This window comes from Coturnix japonica, chromosome 5, assembly GCF_001577835.2.
Source record: "Coturnix japonica isolate 7356 chromosome 5, Coturnix japonica 2.1, whole genome shotgun sequence".
Taxonomy (NCBI): domain Eukaryota; kingdom Metazoa; phylum Chordata; class Aves; order Galliformes; family Phasianidae; genus Coturnix; species Coturnix japonica.
The window spans coordinates 45,161,663-45,169,485 of NC_029520.1; positions in this window are offsets into that span (position 1 = coordinate 45,161,663).

Below are 7,823 nucleotides of genomic sequence, written 5' to 3' on the forward strand. Positions count from 1 at the left end.
TTAATGCCAGTACAGTTTTGTGATACTTTTGATCTGATAAACCCTTGTTCATAGTCCTTTGCAGCACTTTTCACCAGTGTTGGCTGTTTGCAGTATCACAGCGTGCAATATGGTAGCATCTTAAACCTGATTTTAATGATAAACTTTTAAGATGGGAAGGGAAGTGTGTTTTTGTTTTGTTTGTTAATGAGCACAAGAGCCCACGTTTTCCCAGACAAGTTTTTCAAAGCATACTGAACAAGATGAGCCTAGCTTTCACTTCATTCATTCAGGCTCAGGCTCTGCTTCATTCAGTCCCTGAGTTCTGCTGTCATACCTGTAGGACCAGTTCTTATTAGGGCCTAAACACAGCCAGACAAGTAGGGAATGTTGGAACACTTTTCTTTCGTATTTTGCCCTGTATAAATCTACAGGGAAAGCTCTCACTAAAATGGATGTGAATATGAATTTGGGAACATTATTAGGAGGATCAGAGGTATCACCAAATGATATCTGTAGAGGCAGCTCTGCTTGTGTTCAGCCAAACAAAGATGCTTTTGGAAGCCATCCCAGGCAGGAGAGTTTGTAAAGTAACTGCATCTACTTTGTTTGAAGTGATAGCCAGGTGCCAAATGTTTCTTCCTGGCAGTGACTCATAAAGTTTTGACATGGATGCCACTTGGGGTAGGGATATGATTGTTTCAGGGGATGCTAAAGAGAATTATTCTGACCTACGGCAGGAAATATGTCCTCATAATAGGGCTTTTTAGGCTCTGCTACTGTCTTTGATAGGAAATGGTGGCAGTTCCATTCTGTGAGTCATTTAGCAGTGGATGAAGGAAAAGAACAATACTTGTAAGGATATCAAGGGGTCAGAACCACCCATCAAGCCATTTAATCTTCTCTTGCTTTGCTTGATGGTGTTTTTTGTTGTTTTTATGTGAATGGTATAATTCTGTTTTCCTTTCTAAATATCTGTGCCTTTTTCATCTATTTGGTAGATTAGAGTGCTGTTAGCAGAAGGAGCTTTTGAAGGTGCAGAATATGCGTGTCTCACATTGATGTCCATTTTGTCAGGCTCTAAGTGTTGGCTTCTATAATCCTTCCCAGGCTTTATCTTTCCACAAGTGAATGCTCATGTCTAGTATCAGCTTTTGTCGCCATCAGGCCTGAGCTATGTCATGTTACCCTTTATTTTTTATTTTCTGTTTTGCACCAAAGTGAGTCGTCCCATCATTTTCCATGTCTTCTTTGGGCAGTAGCAGTCTCTGAAGCAATTTGTCTTTACCTGTAAGTCAGGTAGAAGGTTTGCTACTGACAGACTTCCTGTCTTTGGAAGTGGTTTCCAAACACTCCTCAGAAAGGTGTAAACCTTGTTGGTGAGCAGAGTGGTGTGACTCATTAACCAGAAGTTCAGCTGACAGTCAGGCTAGCAGTTTACAGCAAGGGTGTGTGCTTGAGGATAGCGAGATGGTCAGGGCAAGTACATTCTACAGTAATAGAGGAGTGAGCAACAAAGCAGTGTTTTCCCATTGCAGAGATTAGGAAGCTAGGAAAGCAGCCTAAAATGCCACAATCATCATGCTAGAGCTTAATGTTTTGATAATGTTTTGAAAGGTTGTGGGTTCTCCATAGGTTCTAAGCTCAAGTCTTGCTCTCACAGCGCAGCTCACTAGCTGAACTAAAAGCCATTGGCTCAGCTGGCCAAGTGGGCTTGTCTCTTATAGAGACCAGCTAACAAAGGTCAGGCATCTCTGCCACACTACAGTTAATGCCATCAGGGATACTTGTGGTGCTTGTAACATCACATTATAAGAGCGAAGGTTCAGTGTGTGTCCCATTGCAAAGGGTGTCTCCTACAGAGTCACTGCATCAGTGTCAGATGTGTGTCTGAGTAAAACTTCATTGTAGCCTAAAAAAACAAATGGAACTTGGTAAGGCCGTAGTCTAACGCAGGGATGTGGTTGCATTCTTCTCTCTGCTTTTGTTTTAACAGGGAGCTTGCAGAAGATTTGTTTGGTATCTGAGCAACCAGCTTCTAAAGCATCAAATACCAAGCAGTAGGCAGGAAAGAGTTCTTTCGATTCTGGAACAAAAGACTTCCGAATCCCCTTGCAGCTCAATGCCCAAGCTTTGGCACAGTGCGCTACCATTTCTCCATGCATGAACTGCAAATGCTGAAAAGGTGAATGTGTGCAGATCCAGACTGCCAGCTGGGATCTGTCACCTCCTGAAGTGAATGTTCAGTGCTGCTTAACATCCCCTAGAAAGCACAGCATTCTGCAAGCAACACTTTTCCCATGAGTCGGAGGTGGGCAGAGCCAAGTTCTGCATTACTCCTCCCTTTTGCCTGGCACTTTCTTGTAGAAAGTTACTGCCTCGCTGTCAGGGCAACAAAGCAATTTGCTCCTCCTTTCTTCACCTCCATCATTCAACAGGCGTGGAAATAGAACTAGAATTTAGAGTCTTGCTAATAGAACAGAGCATGGAGAGTTGTGACTCTTTTCTGCGCCCATAGGCTTAGCCAGGCAATAGGGAAAGATGTTTGCATGACAGCTCTCTGACTTGTACAAGCAAAAATGTTTGTAGGGACAGCATAGACAAGACTCTTGCAGGACAAGGACAAGACTGCTGGCTTGTCTGTGTGCAAACCATCACTTGAGGAAAAAGCTCAAGCTGAGGAGCTGGGATTGTAACTGCTTTGTGTACTCAGTAAACTGGTAGGGGAGGAATTGTGATGGTTGATAGCTGTGAAGGCATAGCTGATACCATGTGGTACCAAAGGATGAGGACCTTGGGTTCTCACAGCATTCATGTTGTGGTGCTCAGCCCCATGGTCTGCCTGGCTGTACAGAGCTCCAGCAGTACAGCTACTTCTCAAGTTCTCCATAGTGGAGGCAACCTGGGCAGTAGGTGCCCAACCGCAGCTGAGGTTTTGTCCTTGAAATATTCTATCCAGTGAGTGAATCAGCAGCTGACTCACTGGTCTTGTCTCTCAACAACTCCTTACCTCATGTCTGTCTCAGAGGGTGTTTTTCTGCCCAGGCGTTCTTGGTATAACCACATCCCCAGTGCTGCTGCTGAGTCAAACCTTGGTCATCTGAAGAAGGCAAACCTGACAGCATGCTGCTCTTTTCCTGTTAGCATGTTTCCCTTTCTGGCATTGGGAGTTCAGTGATGGTTCTCGTCACACTGCTGGGGCCCAAGTGTTTGCTGCAGCTATTGCTGGCAGAGGTTTGTCCATCCATCTCACCAGTTCCCTGCTGTCGAGTGAAGCCCTGTGGTGTTGTCAGTACCTTTCCTTAGCTCTGTGGTTCTTAAGGTCCTCACATACCTCCTGCTGGGCAAGCTCGCAAATATTTGTGCCTGTCCTGTCTCCTTGCAGATACAGCTCTAAGACAAGCAGCCACTCAAGTCACCTCTGTGAGTAGCTCAAGACTGTTCTGTCAGCCTGCTGTTGACTATAGTCCTGCCTGTACAGTCATTAACAACAAACTGAAATAAGTCTGAGCTTTTCCATCCCTCTGCCTTGTCACTTTGAGTCACTAACTCATAGCTTTCCTTGTTACAGGAGTGGGAGAAAGCATGGGAGCGCTAGCAGATGGTTTTGTAGGAAAGGACGTTCAGAACTCAGCTGCTCAAGGGACTCGATTCTCTCGCTTACAGTGAGTTAGAAATTACTTACAGTTTTAGGCTTTGTTCTAAAATTCTGCTTTGAATATTTGATGCTGCATTAAAAAATATAAATGTGAAATGCTATAACATGTTTACTGTAACTTGCACCATTAGAAGAGTTAACAGCAGGATGACAAAAGAGCACTCCTACATTGAAACAGTAATTACTACCATGGCTGAAGGGGCAGAAGGGCAGTTTTGGACAGGGAAGCTGTGTGAACAGAGAGAGTGTGAGCATGCTCAGTCTTCCAAATTGAACCAGAGTCTGAGGATGCTGCCTGGTCGCTGGTGTGTGAGAAGAGATGGGAGGATGGGCACTTTGCCGTCAGAGCCATTGGACTGCAGGAGTTGAGCTGTGGTGCTGGGGCTGAGTCAGAGCCCAGCGGCTCCCTGGCGTTCTCTTCAGAGCTGGAAGCTGCTGTCTGTCTTTGCAGAGATGTGCAGCCAAGCGCTTTCTGCCTAGAAGTAATGGCCTCTCTCTTTCTTTGGCCTCCTTCCATTGCTTTTAGCAGAGGAACCTAAGGGAAAGTTTGGCTGGCCTGGTTCCCTGCTCACCTCCCTCCTGGGGTCTGTGGAGCTTTCTGCCCTTGTGTTGGCCCTGAATAGGGAGCATAGGGAAGGGCAGGTGGGCCCATGGTCCTGCCTCATGTCCCAGCTATCTAGGTGTTTCACTGTGATTCAGGGTGAGTTGCATCAGGCCTGAATTTTGGGGCTGAAATGCTTCAACTGAATTTCTTTTCGTAGCAGTGAACAATCTCTGTTGTTTTGGGTTTATTTTTATGAGTGTGTGCTTTTTTGTTTCCTTGTTTGCAAACTGTTGTATTTCTGTTTCCTGCTGTGACTGATGAAATGTGTTTTGCAAGAGAGGTCTGCTCCTTCCGTTCCCGTGCTGCTCATCTGTGCATACCTGCTCAGTGGAAGGAACAGGAATAAACCAGTGCAAGCTGCAGCCTTGCAAAATTATAGATGTGCTTCTTGTATTTGACAGTATGTGATGATTTGATGTCGTCCTAGCAAGGAGCTGGCAATTTATTTCATACACAGAGGTGAAGGAAGGGACCACTGGAGCCAGATGGGAATTATCAGGGATCAACCTCAGAGTGCTTCTGGCACCAACAAGTGATGGAAGTACTGCCACTAATCAAGTGTTAGGTCTGCAAGGACCCAAGGAACATAAGAAGTTGGTCTGCAAGGATTTGCAGTTTAAAAATTAAGCACAAGGCTTGGGTGCCTTGTTTGTTTTGTTAGGGGCATTGATCTGAAGATGGGTGATGCAATGCCCAATAATCTGCTGATGTCAATAGGTCTGTTAGATTGCAAGTCAAAAACCTGTACAACTTGAATGCTAGACATAGGATAAACAGGGATTAGGAAACAAACCTGGCACCACATCCCATTTCTTGTCACTGTCTTTACATGCCTTTGTAGTGGGTTTTTGTCCTTCCTACTTTCAGCTTCATTTTCAAAGCAGTCTGTAGCTGCAGCCCTGCCATAGCCACGGCCTCTGCATGCAGCTATCTGTGCTCAGCTTCCTGTTCTCCTTAACTTGATGCCTGTCTGGTTCAGTTTGCAGGAATCGTCCACACGGAGGAGCCTGTTCATTAACAGCCCTCTTTCTCTCTGAAACTGTCTGAAATGCTCATCTATTTACAGCAGGTTCTCACTGTGCTGTGCTAAGTGGCTTTAGAGCATGATATTCCATAGCTGTGCATCTTCATGAGGGGAGTTATTTTCAGGTGTGTAACACCTGTGTCTTCTGCTGAGTGGAAGGCGCTCCTACCTGCCTATGGCACAATCCTGCTTGTGTGGCAGAATGGTACATCAGGGAGTTGTATTAAGGCAGATGTTACAGTAAGGGATTTTTTTAAACTATTTAAACTGCCAAGTTTTGTGCTCAGATCAGTTTAAGTTCTTAGTAGGTTGGATAAAAGAAGACTACCTATGATTCTAAATCCACCTTCTAACCAAGTTGTACACAGTCAAAATAGATTTGAGCTCCTTTGGCAGGTGCTGGGCAGGCTAAATGTTGTGACTCCCGAAATATTTAAAGGAGTTGAGAGAGGACCAGAGAGGAGTTGGTTGCAAAGAGGAAAAAAGCAAATGTAACACACTGCTTCTCTCCCTTTGCTTTCAGAATCAGACTATTTCAGGCCTTCTTAGCAAATAAAATCAGTTTGTACTAAAAGGTGGGTAGCAGAGAAATGTTTTTTTTCCAAAATGTAACATGTGGGAATTATTTATTATCTTTCCTCGTGTCATGATAGAAAGCCTTTCAGAGGAACTGGCTGTAACTGAGCTTTTCAGGAATGCTGGCTCTCTATACGGCTGTGTGTGCATTTGAAAGCATTTCCCACAGATGAGCAAGATGCCTTTTGTGCCTACACTGATCTGTGAGGTCACACAGAAGAGCTTATGTCCTTACCCATGGGCTCCTGTGGCGTTAGGACCTGGTGAATCTTCTTACCCACACTTTGTGGTCAGCTCTCTGACTCTGGCACTGGCCGAGCCCATCTGCAGAGATGTAACAACCATCCCAGTTAGCTTTATTAAGCTCGACAGTGGTGTTGCAACTGGCAGTAATTGGCAAAGGATGGCAGCAGAATTGCCAAGAGACAAAGAACACAATGGGCTGTGGAGCCTGACCCTGGGGTCCTGGTGGCTCAGGACCAGAGTGCTGGCAAGTCGCTGCGAGGAGAGCTGTTGCTGCTATTGCTTGCTCTGTGGCCAAACAGAGGACTTCTGTTTCCAAAGCTGAGAAGCCCCAGCCTCTTTCCAAGCTGTGACTGTTTGAAAACAAGCCTGGACCCAGCTGGGTAAGTGATCTGTGCAGTCACCGGTGTGGTTTGTCCACACTGCTATATGAAGCATACCAGACACATTGGCAAGGCACACGTGGTGAGATCTGTCACTGACCTTCAGCAGAGTAATCCCAGCATGGGTTCAGCAAGACAGTGACAGGCTTGACTTCTGTCCTAGATTAACAGGAGGGGCACAGCAATTAACTGACTTTGGACCCATCGCACTATATTGAGGGGGGAACCCATTCTGTTTGCTAAAGTAAATTAGTCTACTAAAGTGAATTACATGAAAGCTGGTGGGAGGGATGCAGGGAGTCACAGGGGCAGGAAGCTTTGAGTTGTTCCATCAGTGGGCTCACAGTGAGCACAGGTAGGGCCAGCTCTACATTACTTACACAATAGGATTTTTTTCAATAGAATCCAGGTGGTGGTAAGGTCACATCCTGCCCTGCTGCTGTGCTGTTCTAATATGTAATTAACCTCCTGGCTAAGAATCCAGAGCATCTTTGAGCACTCAATTCAGCTAACCAACACCCTGTGTTTCAATGTCTCATGATGCCTTTGTCAGCAAGGTTGGTAAACCTTTCCCAGCCCCCCCATCCCTGCCTCCTCCCTGGCCTGCAGACACTTCCCATGTGCAAATTAGCACTTTTCATTGGTCTTGGTAGAATTCCACAGCATTATTCCAAAAGCACAGGAGAAAATGTACTCCAATGACAAATTGAACAGCATGGAATTTTTTTGTTTTCATTAAGCTGCTGAGAGAGGGATAAGTTCTTTGGATTTTTGTATTTTATATCAAGGTAGCTGAAGAGAGCGTAATTAGAGCTGTTATGTGCTTTCCAACGTGGGGCCTGAATCGCGTGGTTTCCCAAGGAACACTTGCTCTCCTAGGAAACATTTTCGGTGCCATCAGTTTAAGAATAGCAATCTTCTTCCTTACATCTCACCTTTCAGAAGTATGGCTAATCTTTTAGTGTGCGTGCAGGATTGAAGGGGTTTTTTAAGATGAAATCCTGCTCTCCTGCTGAAGGAAGAATAACTTATAGCACCTTGCTCTGCAATTTATTTGTTAGAATAAATAAATGTATGCTTTGAGTATGGCCTCGTAGCCCTCAGTGCATCAGTTCTGTGATGATTCTGAAGGGAACTGCGCTGCTAAAATAGTTCAAGTGGCGAATTGCTCCTTGGCTACAACTTGAAGCATCAAAACAAAACCCTACAGTTTCACTGCTGCCTTCCAACAATAGAAACAGTGCTGCAACTTGGGGGCCTAGGAGATTTCCATCATGGAAATGGTAGAGCCAGCACAGCTCGCTCCCGCAGAGCAGGCAGGGGCAGTGCCAGTTTTACAGGAGCCAAGCAGTGTAG